At 39.0% G+C, this 18,784-nt stretch overlaps 1 protein-coding gene across 11 annotated transcripts in view; it reads left to right on the top strand.

Moving 5' to 3' along the window:
- The first annotated feature begins 3,420 nt into the window (after nt 1-3,420).
- The window catches only part of tenm2a (teneurin transmembrane protein 2a), a 719,932-nt gene continuing 704,568 nt past the window's right edge, over nt 3,421-18,784 (top strand). For all 11 annotated transcript variants that reach the window (XM_061901815.1, XM_061901814.1, XM_061901813.1 and 8 more), the window contains exon 1: nt 3,421-3,853. The gene's annotated coding sequence lies outside the window, so the exon portion shown is untranslated. The remainder of the gene's footprint in view (nt 3,854-18,784) is intronic.

The raw sequence follows: 18,784 nt of genomic DNA, 5'->3' as shown, positions 1-18,784 counted from the left end.
TAATTCTGAGAGACAAAACTCAAATAGAATTTGAAAATCCAAGAAAATATATAAAAGACTTGGTCTTCACATGTTTAAATAAATTCATTTATTTTTTTACTTTACTTCTTATAACTTTCAGAAAGACAATTTTAGAGAAAAAACACAACCTTAAAAATGATTTTAGGATTTTTAAACACATAACTTTTTACCTTTTCAATTCCTTCCTCTTCGTTCCTGAAAATTTAAATCAATGTTCAAGTAAATATATTTGTTTTATTGTAAAGAATAATAAATACATTTTAATTTATTTCTTTATTTTAGCTTCTGTTTTTTCGACAAAGAATTTTTGTGAAATATTTCTTCAAACTTATTATGATTAAAAGTCCAAAAAAATATCCTGGCAAATGTAGAAAATCTGTAGAATCAAATTTAAATCTTATTTCAAAGTCTTTTGAATTTCTTTTAAAATTTTTGTTCTGGAAAATCTAGAAGAAATAATGATTTGTCTTTGTTAGAAATATAGCTTGGTCCAATTTGTTATATATTCTAACAAAATGCAGATTGGATTTTGACCTCTTTAAAACACGTCATCAAAATTCTAAAATTAATCTTAATCTGGAAAAATTACTAATGATGTTCCATAAATTATTTTTTTAATTTCTTCAAAAAGATTCGAATTAGCTAGTTTTTCTCTTAATTTTTTTCGGTTGAACCCGTGAATGCGTGGGTTCCCTCCGGGTACTCTGGCTTCCTCCCACCTCCAAAGACATGCACCTGGGGATAGGTTGATTGGCTACACTAAAAAATTGGCCCTAGTGTGTGAATGTGAGTGTGAATGTTGTATGTCTATCTATGTCGGCCCTGCGATGAGGTGGCGACTTGTCCAGGGTGTACCCCTTCTTCCGCCCGATTGTAGCTGAGATAGGCGCCAGCGCCCCCCGCGACCCCAAAAGGGAATACGCGGTAGAAACTGGATGGATGGATTCCATAAATTCTTATTTTAATTTTTTCAAAAAGATTCGAATTAGCTAGTTTTTCTCTTCATTTTTTTTTGTGGTTAAATTTTGAATTTTAAAGAGTCAAAATTGAAGATAAACTATGTTTCAAAATTTAATTAGCATTTTTTTTCGTGTTTTCTCTTCTTTTAAACCGTTCAATTAAGTGTTTTTTCATCATTTAATTCTTTACCAAAAACTTTCCGTAAAAGGAAAAAAAAATGTGCGACGGAATGGCAGACAGAAATACCCATTTTCCATCCATCCATCCATCATCTTCCGCTTATCCGAGGTCGGGTCGCGGGGGCAGCAGCCTAAGCAGGGAAGCCCAGACTTCCCTCTCTCCAGCCACTTCGTCTAGCTCTTCCCGGGGGTTCCCGAGGCGTTCCCAGGCCAGCCGGGAGACATAGTCTTCCCAACGTGTCCTGGGTCTTCCCCGTGGCCTCCTACCAGCTGGACGTGCCCTAAACACCTCCCTAGGGAGGCGTTCGGGTGGCATCCTGACCAGATGCCCGAACCACCTCATCTGGCTCCTCTCGATGTGGTTGAGTAGCGGCTTTAATTTGAGTTCCTCCCGGATGGCAGAGCTTCTCACCCTATCTCTAAGGGAGAGCCACGCCACCCGGCGGAGGAAACTCATTTCGGCCGCTTGTACCCGTGATCTTATCCTTTCGGTCATGACCCAAAGCTCATGACCATAGGTGAGGATGGGAACGTAGATCGACCGGTAAATTGAGAGCTTTGCCTTCCGGCTCAGCTCCTTCTTCACCACAACGGATCGATACAACGTCCGCATTACTGAAGACGCCGCACCGATCCGCCTGTCGATCTCACGATCCATTCTTCCCCCACTCGTGAACAAGACTCCTAGGTACTTGAACTCCTCCACTTGGGGCAGGGTCTCCTCCCCAACCCGGAGATGGCACTCCACCCTTTCCAGGCTAATCTTTCCTGTGATAAAATGGCAACCAAGGTGATCAAAAAGGTCAACCAAAGAACGAGATTCCTCTACAGAATCTCCTCTCTGGTCAACAAAAGCACCTTGAGGATTCTAGCAGGAACTCTCATTCAACCCTTCTTCGATTACGCTTGCACCTCCTGGTACCCCAGCACCTCCAAAACCCTCAAATCTAGACTCCAAACATCCCGGAATAAGCTAATCCGGTTACTTTTAGACCTCCACCCCAGATCACACCTCAATCCAACCCACTTCTCCAAAGTGGGCTGGCTCAGGGTGGAGGACAGAGTAAAACAACTTGCACTGAGCCTAGTCTATAAAATCCGCTACACCTCCTTGATACCGAAGTACATGTCAAATTACTTCCTTAACGTAAATGACCGCCATAACCACAACACCAGGGGGAGCTCCACAAACCACGTTAAACCCAGATTTCGATCTAACAAAGGTCTTAACTCATTCTCTTTCTATGCCACATCAATGTGGAATGCACTCCCAACAGGTATAAAAGTAAGTGCATCTCTACATTCCTTCAAAACCGCTCTAAAACAACACCTCCAGGCAACTTCAACACTTTACTAATACCCTCCTCCATTCACATCCCATCTCCCCGGATTATAAACAACTCAAATGTACTTCTAATGTATATACTTGTTCTTATGCTATCTGAACTCACTATGTTCTCTGCTGGCTGTGCATATCCTACTAAATAAGACCGACACTGTTTCAATGTCCACATTTCTCTGTTGATGCAATTGTTGATGACTGAAGTTCTGATATCAACCAAAGCTCCTCATCCCACCCCCCGGATTGTAAATAATGTAAATAATTCAATGTACATACTATGATGATTAACTTGTGTGATGACTGTATTATGTTGATAGTATATATTTGTACCATGAATTGATTAACATGGACCCCGATTTAAACAAGTTGAAAAACTTATTCGGGTGTTACCATTTAGTGGTCAATTGTACGGAATATGTACTGTACTGTGCAATCTACTAATAAAAGTATTAATCAATCAATCAATCAATCCGGGCGAGAACCATTTTATATATATATATATATATATATATATATATATATATATATATATATATATATATATATATATATATATATATATATGTATATATATATATATATATATATATATATATATATATATATATATATATATGTGTATATATTTATTTATTAAAGATAAATTGATCAAATTGGCTAAGTGTGTATCAAACTGGTAGCCCTTCGCATTAATCAGTACCCAAGAAGCAGCTCTTGGTTTCAAAAAGGTTGGTGACCCCTGAAATACAGATTATTTACAATGTGACAACTAAAAAAATCCACCACGAATGAAATCCTAATTTTTTTTGCATCAAAGTGGATTAAAAAAAAAAAAAAAAATCTCTTTGACTTGTAAAGATGCTGCAGCAGCCAACAGTGCACGCTGGATTAAAGCGCACGTGCACTAATAACAATGACCGTTGGCTCGACCGTGAACGCGCGCTCCTTCACACTCGGTCATCGCCGTCTGTTGACGTCTCTTCACAGCATGTCCGTCAGCCCGTGTGCGTCTTTCGTCGTCTTGAAGAGCCTCTTCATGTCTGCACTGATGTCTCGCTTCTAAAGTTAGCTTTTTATTTATTTATTTATATATTTTTTGCTGCCGCTGCCGCCTGCTTCGACACCGAATGGATTGTTCCGGTTGAGCCCCGCGTCTGCTGGGATGCTGCGCTGGACGTTTTTCGCCCACCCTCTCCTGCGTCTTGTCCGCATGCTGTAAAGCGCCTGACCGGGCGATGAAAAGTGGCCGCTGAAAAATAAAACAAGTGTTTTATTTTGGCGGGAAAGGAAGAAGAAAGTTGAAGGGAGGAGGAGGATTATGCAGTGAACGCAGCACATACCTGGGATAAAGGTAGGTGTTATTTTGGAATATTTCTAATGCAACGATGCTTACCGTGTTCGCCGTTAGTAGGGTTATGCGGTTTATGACGTGTGCGTGTTATGACATTGAGGTGTCTTTCATGGATAATTATATTCGCAGGCATGAATGGCGAGCCTGCACTTGACTGACAATGGTCACATGGTGCCCATTTTTGCTTGTGTGCACTGCAGGGAACTATGTGTGTGTGTGTGTGTGTGTGTGTGTGTGTGTGCGTGTGTTCCTGCAATGTAAAAAAAAATATCAAATTTTTATGGTTAATTTTCTCAAAATTTCTACTGTAATTTTTCCATTTCTTTCAAATAGGTTATAAAACTGTAGAATTTAAGACATTATCTGTAAATAAACAAACCACCTGTTCATCCATCCATCATCTTCCGCTTATCCGAGGTCGGGTCGCGGGGGCAACAGCCTAAGCAGGGAAACCCAGACTTCCCTCTCCCCAGCCACTTCGTCTAGCTCTTCCCGGGGGATCCTGAGGCGTTCCCAGGCCAGCCGGGAGACATAGTCTTCCCAACGTGTCCTGGGTCTTCCCCGTGGCCTCCTGTTATTTTAAGTAAATGCCAGTAATGACAAACTATGTATATTTCTTTTTTTTTTTTACAGAAAAATACCTAATTATACATATCATTTTCTGTTTTCTCAAATTACTTTTAAATTCATGTAAAATTACAGTAATTAACTTTCATTAAATATGTAGCTTGTTAAATAAAAGTCTATGTCCATACTAACAATCTAACAGTTATAATGTATTTCCTTGAATTGCCGCCGGGGCGCTAATTAATTTAAAACCTCTTCTCACTCCTGCGCTTACCAAAGGCATGCGGTAAAAGTAAGCATAATAAATAATAAATGATAAATGGGTTGTACTTGTATAGCGCTTTTCTACCTTCAAGGTACTCAAAGCGCTTTGACACTACTTCCACATTTACCCATTCACACACACATTCACACACTGATGGAGGGAGCTGCCATGCAAGGCGCCAACCAGCACCCATCAGGAGCAAGAGTGAAGTGTCTTGCTCAGGACACAACGGACGTGACGAGGTTGGTTCTAGGTGGGATTTTGAACCAGTGACCCTCGGGTTGCGCACGGCCACTCTCCCACTGCGCCACGCCGTCCCATGCGCTAATTATATTAAAACCTCTTCTCACTCTGGCACTTACCAAAGGTATGCAGTACAAATTTGAGTGTGATGTAAGATTGGATCTTAAATCCTACTGAATAGCTCTTAATCTTCTTCCCTTTAGGCGATTTCAAATCAGCCTCCTCCATTTTGAAAATGATGACAGGGGAAATGTGATTCGTGACTTCACGAGTTTGACCAGGGGGTAGTACTAAGCATGCGCTAATTATTTTGGGAAGCAAGTTTGACCTGGCAGTAATTCAAGGCAGGCGCATACTACAGTTGTGATCAAAATTATTCAACCCCCACACAATTTTAGTGTTTTAGCAAGTTGGACATTAATTCCGTATTTTGTTTATAGTCATAGCAAATAAAGATGTGTCAAATAGACAAATGCAACTTAAATTGTAAGACTGTATTTTACAAAACACCAAAAAAGGATATTTTTCTTAATATCTCATTGACAAAATATTTCAACCCCTAGTTACATGCATCTTTAGTACTTAGTAGAACACCCTTTGGCAGTAATGACATCCTTCAAACGTGATACATAACCGGACACAAGCTTCTTGCAACGATCTACAGGTATTTTAGCCCATTCCTCTTGGGCAAAGGCCTCCAGTTCAATCATTTTCTTCGGCTTGCATGCTGCAACTGCCTTCTTCAAGTCCCACCACAGGTTTTCGATAGGATTTAGGTCTGGCGACTGTGAAGGCCACTCCAGAGTCTTCCAGCCCTTCTTCTGCAACCACTCTGAAGTTGATTTGGAGTTATGCTTGGGATCGTTGTCCTGTTGGAAGGTCCAACGTCTCCCAAGCCTCAGCTTCGTCACTGACTTCATGACATTTGCAGCTAATATATCCTGGTAGGAAATATAATTCATAATGCCTTGAAGGCGCTGGAGATTCCCGGTACCTGAGGAAGAGAAACAGCCCCAGAGCATGATTGACCCCCCACCATGCTTAACAGTAGGCAAGGTCTTCTTCTCTTTTTAAGCTTCATTTTTTCTCCTCCAGACATAACGTTGATTCATAGGCCCAAAGAGTTCCAGTTTTGTCTCATCACTCCATAGAACAGTTTCCCAAAACCTTTGGGGTTTGTCCAGATGATTTTTGGCATACGTGAGTCTATTTTCTTGTGCCTGGTAGTCAGAAGTGGGGTGCGCCTGGGAGTTCTGGCATGGAGGCCTTCATCTCGTAGTGCTCTGCAATGTCCTGTTGTAGTTCCTCAGCTGTTAAGGTTTTTCACCGCTGTACACTTCAAATACCGCACACAGCATTCTCCTTCTGCCACGCCTAGGTAGTGTTTTCACTACGCCTTTGGCTTTAAACTTGCGAATTATGATCCCAACTGTGTCTCTTGGAATGTGTAATGTCTTTGCTATTTTCTCTTTAGCCATATCCTTTCTTATAAAGAAAAATTACCTCCTCTCTTGACTTCTTTGACCACTCCCTGGACTTCACCATGTTGCAAATACACCATTGACCATCTACAAGAAGCTGAGCGTCACAGTCTTTTTCAATCAGTATAATTGTTGTTTGTTATGGTTCTAATCCCATCTACAGGTGTTTTCAACACCTGATTGAAAATACCTTATTCAAATTATGTTCTTAAGAGTTATGATCTTCAAGGAGTTGAATAATTTTGTCAATGAGATATCAAGAGAAATGACACTATTTGGTACGTTACAAATATAATGTTGTAATTCAAGTTGCATTTGTCTATTTAATGCATCTTTATTCGATATGACTATAAACAAAATACGGAATAAATGTCCTACTTGCTAAAACACCAAAATTGTGTGGGGGTTGAATAATTTTGATCTCAACTGTAATTTACTCTAAATTTCTACTGTAATTTTTCCATTTTTTTCAAAATAGGTTATACAACTGTAGAATTGAAGACATTATCTGTAAATAAACAAACCGCCTGTTATTTTAAGTAATACGCCAGTAATGACAAACTATGTATATTTCAATTTTTTTTACAGAAAAATACCAAATAAATTATACATATCATTTTCTGTTTTCTCAAATTACTTTTAAATTCATGTAAAATTACAGTAATTAACTTTCATTAGATATGTATCTTATATAAAAGTCTATGTCCATACTAACAATCTAACAGTTATACTGTATTTCTTTGAATTGCCGCTGGAGCGCTAATTAATTTAAAACCTCTTCTCAATCCTGCGCTTACCAAAGCATGCGGTAAAAGTAAGCATGCGTAATTATTTTAAAACCTCTTCTCACTCCGGCACTTACCAAAGGTATGCAGTGAAAATTTGAGTGTGATGTCAGCTTGAACCTTAAATCCTACTGAATAGCTCTTAATCTTCTTCCCTTTATGCGAATTCAAATTACCGGTATTGAAATCAGCCTCCTCCATTTTGAAAATGATGACAGAGAAAGTGTCACTCGTGACGTCACGAGTTTGACCCGGTAATACTAAGCATGCGCTAATTATTTTGGGACGCGAGTTTGACCCGGCAGTAATTCAAGGCAGGCGCATACTATATGCCCTGCGGCAATTCAAGGAAATACGGTATATGTAATTTTAAGGTAAATCTTTTTTTTTTATATTTATGTGTATTTTTACATTCAAGTTGAAAAATATTTATAGCTCGTTATATAAAGGTTAATGCTCATACTATCAATTTAACATTTTTCTCTGTAATATGACATACATTGGTGACTGCAAGACATACTTGATCAACAGTCAACAGCCATACAGGTCACACTGACGGTGGCCGTACAAACAACTTTAACCTGTTACAAATATGCGCCACACTGTGAACCCACACCGAACAAGAATGACAAACACATTTCGGAGAACATCTTCACCGTAACACAACATAAACACAAGAGAACAAATACCCAGAATCCCATGCTGCTTTGACTCTTCCGGGCTACACCCCCGCAACCACCAAACAGCGCCCAGCTCAACCGACGCACGTAGGGGGGCGGTGAACAAGTTAGGACCCAAAATCATTGTCCCAATACGGAAAACCATTGCATCTAATAGAAAATGTCTCATTTGCACCACTGGTGGGGAAATCTGTCAAAATAAGGGTGGTCCCAAAAGGAGGGTTTTTTTTTTTCAAAATGAATGCGTGTCGTTTTTGTGGTCAACATATGAAATAACAAGTGTGTGTGTAAAAAATAAAATTGACATGCTCCATCTCTGGCCGACATATGTATAAGAAGTGTGTGTAAGAAATTTAAATGCGTCCCCTTTGGCCAAAATAGATAAAAACATAAACAAATATGTATATCGAGACATCAACAAGAAAAAGTACCGTCCACATGAGGACCGGTGAACAAGTTAGGACCCAAAATCATTGTCCCAATACGAAAAACCATTGCATCTAATAGAGAATGTCTCATTTGCACCCCATGGTGGGGAAATCTGTCAAAATAAGGGTGGTCCTAAAAAGGAGTTGTTTTTTTTTTTTCAAATTGACTGCATGTCGTTTTTGTGGTCAACATATGAAATAACAAGTGTGTGTGTAAAAAAAAAAAAAAAAAAATTGAAATTGACATGCTCCACCTCTGGCCGACATATGTATAAGAAATGTGTGTAAGAAATTGAAATGCGTCCCCTTTGGCCAAAATAGATAAAAATCATTAACAAATATGTATATCGAGACATCAACAAGAAAAAGTACCGTCCACATGAGGACCGGTGAACAAGTTAGGACCCAAAATCATTGTCCCAATACGGAAAACCATTGCATCTAATAGAGAATGTCTCATTTGCACCCATGGTGGGGAAATCTGTCAAAATAAGGGTGGTCCTAAAAAGGAGTTTTTTTTTTCAAATTGACTGCATGTCGTTTTTGTGGTCAACATATGAAATAACAAGTGTGTGTGTAAAAAAAAAAAAAAAAAAAAATTGACATGCTCCACCTCTGGCCGACATATGTATAAGAAGTGTGTGTAAGAAATTGAAATGCGTCCCCTTTGGCCAAAATAGATAAAAAGCATAAACAAATATGTATATCGAGACATCACCAAGAAAAAGTACTGTCCACATGAGGACCGGTGAACAAGTTAGGGCCCAAAATCATTGTCCCAATACGGAAAACTATTGCATCTAATAGAGAATGTCTCATTTGCACCCATGGTGGGGAAATCTGTCAAAATAAGGGTGGTCCTAAAAAGGAGTTTTTTTTTTCAAATTGACTGCATGTCGTTTTTGTGGTCAACATATGAAATAACAAGTGTGTGTGTAAAAAAAAAAAAAAAAAATTGACATGCTCCACCTCTGGCCGACATATGTATAAGAAGTGTGTGTAAGAAATTGAAATGCGTCCCCTTTGGCCAAAATAGATAAAAAGCATAAACAAATATGTATATCGAGACATCACCAAGAAAAAGTACTGTCCACATGAGGACCGGTGAACAAGTTAGGGCCCAAAATCATTGTCCCAATACGGAAAACTATTGCATCTAATAGAGAATGTCTCATTTGCACCCATGGTGGGGAAATCTGTCAAAATAAGGGGTGGTCCTAAAAAGTAGGTGTTTTTTTCAAATTGACTGCCTGTCGTTTTTGTGGTCAACATATGAAATAACAAGTGTGTGTGTGTGTAAAAAAATAAAATTGAAGTGCTCCACCTCTGGCTGACATATGTATAACAAGTGTGTGTAAGAAATTGAAATGCGTCCCCTTTGGCCAAAATAAATAAAAAGCATAAACAAATATGTATATAGAGACATCAAAAAGAAAAAGTACTGTCCACATGAGGACTGGTGAAAAAGTTAGAACCCAAAATCAATGTCCCAATATGGAAAACCATTGCATCTAATAGAGAATGTCTCATTTGCTTTGCTTTACTGCGGCTCTTCGTGTGGCACAGACTATTCTTTATCCTCTTTGTGTGTCCCTGCAATAAAACTAGACTGTACTTAGTTTGAGTTCTTTAATCTCTCCCTCAATCACACAAATATGCTTCTACTCTAACAGACTGTTTCCATATCGATAATTTCAGCTGCTTTTTTTCAAAGTGATTCACAAACACATTAAGCACTACGAGCTAGCAGAGCTGCCACTTATGTTCATTAAGTTGTTTTACAATATTATGCTTATAGTAATATTGCTAGTATTTGTGACATGTAGAGGACTGGGATGTTTATTAACATTTTGTGAAAGTTTTCTGATTTTATGTCGTGATTTTATATCCCTGCGGCTCTGTTTGAATATGCAGAATAAAACACACAGTATTGGTCGGATGTACTTAGACCCAAATTAGGCTTCATTAGATATGAATTGGATATCTGGCAATGTGGCTGCAGTGTAAGCGGACAGACTGGATATGCCCTGTCAGTCAGAGATAACAGATCGATAACATTTAAGTGTGTTTCCTGATGCTGTCTTTTCGTCTCTTCCGTCCGTCTCTGTGCAACTTGTAATTGTTCACCTATATTTTTAGGTTTTGTTTAGATGCTCAGTAAATATATTGATAGGGGCCAGATGCAAGTAGATGTCATTAGGCAGTGAAACTTATCAGATATAGACACCTAATCCTATTTTGGCATAACATTGGTGCAGTGTAAATCCGGCCCAGAGGATAACAGGAAATGCAACCAATCCTAACAAAATAGCAACTTGTAACAATATAGCAACTCTTTATTGCTCGAACAGCACAAATGTCGTTCTTCCGGTTTCTGTGTATCTCAGTCTTCTGGGTCATGTAGTATATAACATTTAGTGACACAGCAGCATGCTCACTTTTTAGTTTACATTAATTTATAGATGTATTGTATTTCTACAGTGTTTTGTATATGGTACAGGATTGCTTGTTATTTTTATTGGATAGTAGTCTGTTTATTTCAATTGTTAGTTTTTCCTTTACCTCTTGTGTTATTTATTTTACCCCATATTTGTTCCCACAACCGCACCTTAAGTTGGAGTCTTTAATCTCATTATATGCAAATATAATGACAATAAAGTCTATTCTATTCTATTCTATTCTATTCTATTCTATTCTATTCTATTCTATTCTATAGCTGTCTTGAAGAAATTGGATGGCTGGATAACATAATAAAGAACAGGTTTTCATTTGTAATGCAAAATTACAGTCATGTTAAAGTATGATGATAATTTCTCAACAATTACCGCTAAAAATGGCTCGCAACAGTTTACAACTGCTTTTAAGATGTAGGGGTAATAAATGTGTAGAGACAATAAATTCTTAAGCTGGACCAATACTTTTCAGCATAAAACATACATGGAGAATGTCTGCAAATTGTAGTCGGCAGAGCAGTCAGCGGACATTAAGGAAGCCTCTGGTGGTGTTTCTTTGTAGTTATAATTATCTCTACAGACATTTGACAATGAGCTCTGAGTATTATAGGTAGTGTACTCTATAGAATGTGTGGTAAAAAAAAATAAATAGTAAAAGATCAATATGTTTTTTTTTTCCAATGTTTGTTGAATTCCTATGCTTTTTTATTTAAAGGTTAGAAGGAATACTTAAAACATTGGTAACAAATTCATCAATCAATCAATCAATGTTTATTTATATAGCCCTAAATCACAAATGTCTCAAAGGACTGCACAAATCATTACGACTACAACATCCTCGGAAGAACCCACAAAAGGGCAAGGAAAACTCACACCCAGTGGGCAGGGAGAATTCACATCCAGTGGGACCCCAGTGACAATGCTGACTATGAGAAACCTTGGAGAGGACCTCAGATGTGGGCAACCCCCCCCCCCCCCCCCCCCCCCTCTAGGGGACCGAAAGCAATGGATGTCGAGCGGGTCTAACATGATACTGTGAAAGTTCAATCCATAGTGGCTCCAACACAGCCGCGAGAGTTCAGTTCAAGCGGATCCAAGACAGCAGCGAGAGTCCCGTCCACAAGAGACCGTCTCAAGCGGAGGCGGATCAGCAGCGTAGAGATGTCCCCAACCGATACAGGCGAGCGGTCCATCCTGGGTCCCGACGAGCGGTCCATCCTGGGTCTCGACTCTGGACAGCCAGTACTTCATCCATGGTCATCGGACCGGACCCCCTCCACAAGGGAGGGGGGGACATAGGAGAAAGAAAAGAAGCGGCAGATCAACTGGTCTAAAAAGGAGGTCTATTTAAAGGCTAGAGTATACAAATGAGTTTTAAGGTGAGACTTAAATGCTTCTACTGAGGTAGCATCTCGAACTGTTACCGGGAGGGCATTCCAGAGTACTGGAGCCCGAACGGAAAACGCTCTATAGCCCGCAGACTTTTTTTGGGCTCTAGGAATCACTAATAAGCCGGAGTCTTTTGAACGCAGATTTCTTGCCGGGACATATGGTACAATACAATCGGCAAGATAGGCTGGAGCTAGACCGTGTAGTATTTTATACGTAATTAGTAAAACCTTAAAGTCACATCTTCATAAAATCAAATGTTGATTCAATGTGACTGAAAAACATAAGCCTCAAAACTTTGCAACTTTTGCGGCAACTTTCTCAAAAAGCTGCTGCAAATTCAGGCTTATTAGGTCGATTAATCAAAAAAAAAAGTGAGGAACGAAGAGAAGTGCGAGGTTGAAGATCTAATGCAGGGGTCTCAAACTCAATTCACCTTAGGGCCGCTGGAGGCAGAGTCTGGATGGGGCTGGGCCGCATCAAGTACTCCACAAAAAAGATTTGTAAAAATAAATAAATAAAATTCAAATGTTCTCAAACGTTCAAAAAATATTGATTTTTTGTTACACAAATTAGGATTAAAAGTAAATAAATGAATGATTAATAATAAGAATAAATAAGAACATAAGCAAATACAGCGGTAGAAAAATGAATGGATGGATGTTAGGGGATGTGAAGAATATTTTAATACTGCCGTGTTTAACCAATGCATGGAGAACATCTTGATGCACAAACAACGTCATTTACGCAATTGGCGTCATTTCTGCTTCATCCTGTTCATAGCCTGATAACAGTATCCTTTTGTTTTTGCGCTTGATGTTAATGTCTTTCATGATGACATGAACACCATTGCATTTGTAGATGGTACAAAGTACTGGGATAGCCAGTGCAAAAAATGTGACTGCTCCTGAGGCGTTTTCCACTGTGTTGTTCCTGGAAAAAGAAGCGGAAATGATACCATGCTGTTGTTGTAGACGCTGTAATTAAAGACAAATTAAATTAAATAGAAATATACAGTATATAGTGTTCATCGTGTGGTACAATGCAAATAGCCCCATGCAAATACAAAAAAATGATCCACAAATAATGGTGTGACCTTATAATTAGGCCAGGTTATTGGAGACTGTAATTGCCGATGGACACTATGCGGATATCTGCCTGTCCCGGCAGCCTACCTGTGTTTTGTGATTTTGTGCCTGAGCCTTTTGTTGCAGTGTCTTTTTGGTCTATTGGCACAGTAGGGTTTGTTTTTTTAATCATTGACAGTCTGGACAATAAAGTACTTGTCGCACTCACTACGCTGGTCCGCTGCGCTTTTTGGGATCCTCGACAGTAAGCCACAAAATATACGTGTAAAATCATGCTGGGTAGCAACTAGTGTTGGACGTATACCGGTATTGTACCGCGATACTAATGAATCATTTTAGTTACTATACCGCCTCTAAAAAATACCGATCAACCAAACCAATAATTCGGCATGGGGGGCGGCATGGCGTAGTGGGTAGAGCGGCCGTGTCAGAAACCTGAGGGTTGCAGGTTCGCTTCCCACCTATGGACATCAAAGTCGCTGCCGTTGTGTCCTTGGGGATGACACTTCACCCTTTGCCCCCGGTGCCGCTCACACCGGTGAATGAATGATGAATGAATGATTGGTGGTGGTCGGAGGGGCCGTAGGCGCAAACTGGCAGCCACGCTTCCGTCAGTCTACCCCAGGGCAGCTGTGGCTACAGATTTGGCTTACCACCACTCGGTGTGAATGAATGATGGGTTCCCACTTCTCTGTGAGTGCTTTGAGTATATAACAATAGAAAAGCGCGATATAAATCTAATCCATTATTATTATTATTATTATTAATTCGGGTATCGGATTGATACCCAAATTTGTGGTATCATCCAAAAAAAAGACGAATAAGTGATTATTACATTTTAACAAAAGTGCAAATAGAACATGTTAAACGAGAAAGCAAGCAGATGTTAACAGTAAATGAACAAGTAGATTAATAATTCATTTTCTACCACTTGTCCTTAATAATTTTGACAAAATAATAAAATGGAAAATGACACAATATGTCACTGTATACGTCAGCAGACTTAATTAGGAACCTTTGTTTGCTTACTTACTACTAAAAGACAATTCCTTTTGTATGTTCACTATTTAATGTAAGGACACTGTGAAGACTCTTCTTCGGCATGGTAATGCCGGTGTAGTTTTCCCGTGGATGCGTCGAAGCAGAACACAGCAAAGGTAAGATATAAGGTATTTATTTAATAACAAAAGTCTATGAACAAAAATACTGGTGTAAAGAGAAAAAGTAAACAAAAGACGCTAGCGTGAAAGCTAGGATAAAACAAGGAAAACTAAAACTTGGTACGAGGACACAAAAGAGTAAACAAAACATTTAGCATGAAAGCTAGACAATAAAGTGGCTTGGCGTGAGAGCTAGCGAGAAAATACATACGAATGATGAGAGTCGTCACTGATGCGCGTGGGCAAATTAGGATCCGAGAATGAGTAAACAGAAAAGGTGAGCTTAAATAGGAGGGTGAAAATTAGTAGCAGGTGTGCGGGGCGAGACTAACAGGTGGACTGATGTGTAACCATAGTGATGGACAAAAACAGGAAATAAACGGGTCAGACTGAGAATGAAAAAACAAACACGTGAAGATCTGAGCAGCAGATCGCAACAGACACACTTGCAATAAGAAATCTATGTTCAATGTACCAAAATATTTTTTTGTTAAAATAAAGCCAAGAATGCAATTTATTGTGGTCCCCTTTATTTAGAAAAGTATCAAAGTACCGAAAAGGATCAAAATACTGGTATTACTAGTAGCGACTTGAAAAACTATTTTGTAAGTGTTGTGAACGCAGGGCGCTGGTACGAATGTCCGCTTGTGTTCAATAGAAACGAGGCAGCTACAGCCAGGCGTGGAAGAAAACTCTCCATGGCAACACTGCTGTAACTTTTATTAATAGACAAATGTTTCTCTGCTTGCATCAATCCCGGTCAATGTCCCGGCTCCGAGAGCCGTAAGGCCACCGTGATTGGTAGGTTCCTTCAGCTCCGCACACAACACTGTAAAGTACCATTAATGTAAAACTTGCAGGCCACACTAACATTAGACTTTAATATTAAGGTGGGCGCTGCAACATATTGTCTCAGGGGCTGCGAATTCGAGACCCCTGATCTTATGTGTTTGAAGGTTAAGACTATCTGGATATTGCTGAAAACAACATATCATTGGACAGTGTGTTGGGGAAAAGGCCCACGAGTTAGCGTTAGGTCCCATAGTCCAGCAGTCATCATCAATTTATGACATGACAGCACAAAGAGTATGAGACACCCTCCTGAGATCACACTTCTACCTTGCCATACCGTATCTCTCTGTACCTTCTCCACCTGCTCAACCTTTGGGTCTCGTTGTGTGTATGATCTGTCACTCTCTGTAGTCTTGTATTCTCTCTTCCCTCTGTCCGGTGTTTTTGCCAGGGTTTTACAATTCAAAAGGAAATGCAAGAGCTATGCAATCTCTATGAACTTAAAACTACCATGACTAAACGTAGAAGACAATATGTTTGCCTTTTTATGTTTGCATTTTTGCTCTCAGACAAATAAACTCACCAAGACAAGCACTTTCTAAGCAGGCATCATTAGGATTTGTGTGTGCGTGTGTCGTGTCTGTTTTGCTTGCATATGTGTGAGCACTAATAGGAGCGCACTCTGGACAGTAGCAGGCCATGTCAACCACAATCTCCAGACAAGCCCTCAGGGTGTCCTATTTGGCACACATCCATCAAACTTCCCACATAAACACAGATGCAGATACACACGCACACAACGTCAGACACAGACTTAGAGTTTAGATATAAACAAACGGACCATATAGTGCTTTCAAGCTGATGGAAGAGTTGTGTCATTTAAGGTTCTCAGAGTCCCGGTGTCCTTGCCGGACCTTTACAACCGTTCCATAAGATTAACTGTCTGCTGTCAGCATGGAGATTAGTATTTCCCAAACCTCCTTTGTGGGGACACTTTTTTTTCTTTTTTAGAACTGACAAACCATTCATGACCCAGTTCTTAATGAAGCTTTGCCCATTAAATACTATGCAAGTAATATTCAGTCAAGATTGCCTTTGTTATTGAAACATTATAGTTATACACTTAAGCCCAAAATGCTGAAGTAAATGTTGACTCTGTGTTAGTTAATTGGGTAACTTCGAACTGGAAGTGAAACATGACTGAAAAAATTAAAAACTGTAAGTAGTTTGTTGTATAAAAGTTGTTGTATATCAGTGTTGGCGTTAACTCCGTTTTTCTGACTTTTAACACATTGAAATCAGAAAGGACGCGAAATTCCAGAAGTCTGTGCGTCCCCTGGACATGGATTTATTTAATTTTTGTTACCGTTTATCGCCTTCTGCCGGTGTTTTGTTTATATTGCAAGGCCAAATGATTAATTATTGGTCAACTTCAAAGTAATGCATTTTCCGGTACAATTTCATAAATTTTGTTTTGCCGAAAGTTTTATGGATTGCAAATACTGCATTTCCGGTATTAGGACTCCTGGGTGTTATTGTTTTCGTCATGGCGAGCATCAAACTCAAGAAGCGAAGGTTCAATGAAAAGTGGCTTCGTGGGCCAATTTTCAGCAAATGGCTCACTTATCGATGGAAATATGTTTTGTACGCCATGTAAACGGGATAAGAAAAAGAACACCTTTACGAGCGGGTGCACTGATTTTCAAAGAACGAGCCTCACCAGGCTCCAGACACCCTCCAATATGAGTCCAGACAGTTCCGCTCTTTGGTCGGAATGACGAGACCGTCGATTTGTTACAACTCTTTATTTATGTTTTCCACAAAGCCAAGCGGACATCCACCATGCTATTAAGACTCCAGAACATGATAGCGCTCCCTCTCCTAACTTGCTCACTCACTTACACACTTCACTCACTCCACATATTGCCATACTTAAAAGGGAACACACAGTTTATGGCCATTACGAAGCCAAAGATTAAATTCTATAGGCATTGAGTGCCACTGTAAAAAATTAAACTTACTTGCAGAAACTCCAAGTTAGTTGGCATTATTTGCCATGAAAGTGTAGATGTAGATGTGTGCTTTAAAAAAAAAAAGTACCACGGTCACTCCTGGCACCCCTGTTTCCTTTTATACCCCACATTTTCTCAAGATCTTCCGACAGTCTTTGGTATTTCTTAAAATGTTCGTGTTCTTTTTTTGGATGTTGCTATGACTGCTGTATTCTATCCACCATAAGTATTTCAGGCTGGCATCAATCAGATGGTCAGTATTGATCTGGAAACCTAAAGTCCTGCCTAAAGTGGTAGACCCTGGCATCTATTGATCTTGTGTTTTTGGGTTCTTGTGCTACCATGAGTTGGGCCTATGCTGGATTTCAGTCCAGCCTTTTCCAGCCACGGGCATGTTTTCCTAATGTCAATTTGTCCGTGGTACATGCCATGCAAGGACTTGTCTTTCCGTAACAGCTCATCTGGCTCCTCCTCCGAAATGGGTTTCTTTTGTCTAAAGTATTCACTCAGCTGGTCAGAGGGGACATATATGCATAAAGGCTGACCAAAATATCACATTTACTGTGGTAATTATTACATTGTATGGTTGTAACAGTATTACAAATGCTGCAGTATGTCGGATTCAAAGTTTTGAGAACAAAAATGTACAGATTCTGGACAGAGAGGATGAATGGTACAAAAGAGGAGTGAGGAAAGCCATCAATGTCAAGGTTGAAAAACCATCCCAAAACAGAAGAGGTAGTATGCGACACCACTTGTCTCCCACATACAAGACTGTCCTTTCAGAATCAGAAGTACTTTATCAATTGCCAGAGGGGAAACTAAGATTTTCAGCACAGTCCCATTCAACAGCAGACAAACACTACAGGGAGACAGAACAGGATCGCTGACAGGATATATATATACATATATATATATATATATATATATATATATATATATATATATATATATATATACGTATATATATATATATATATATACATACATATATATATATATATATATATATATATATATATATATATATATATTTCTGCGATGAAGAGGCAACTTGTTCAGGGTGTACCCCGCCTTCCGCTTGATTGTAGCTGAGATAGGCACCAGTCACCTTGTTTTTCCCCTGACTTTATTACATTTATGAATCACTTTTTCCGGGACTCTATGAAAGCTCTTTCCTATCTCTATAGTTGAACGACTGGAACACCCAAGACCAGAATAGCAATATGGCATTTTCTGCTCAAACTCTACACTCACTCGAGCTTTGTAATGCTACGCTCAAGCTGCTTGAACATTGTTTCAATTAAGCCGTGAAAAAGAAAAAAGGATGTGATACGTTATATCTATATATATATATATATATATATATACATATATATATATATATACATATACATATATATATATATATATATATATATATATATATATATATATATATATATATATATATATATATATATATACATGTATATATATGTATGTTATGTATGTATGTATGTATCTTTTTGTACTTTTGAATGTGTTCAGTCTTGCGCCACAAAAAAAAAAACGCTTCATGTACTACTTTATTTTTCCGTCTCGTAAA

Source organism: Nerophis ophidion, linkage group LG05, assembly GCF_033978795.1.
Source record: "Nerophis ophidion isolate RoL-2023_Sa linkage group LG05, RoL_Noph_v1.0, whole genome shotgun sequence".
Classification (NCBI taxonomy): Eukaryota; Metazoa; Chordata; class Actinopteri; order Syngnathiformes; family Syngnathidae; genus Nerophis; species Nerophis ophidion.
Note: the sequence above shows the minus strand (reverse complement) of the source record. Positions and strands in the feature narration are given on the sequence as shown.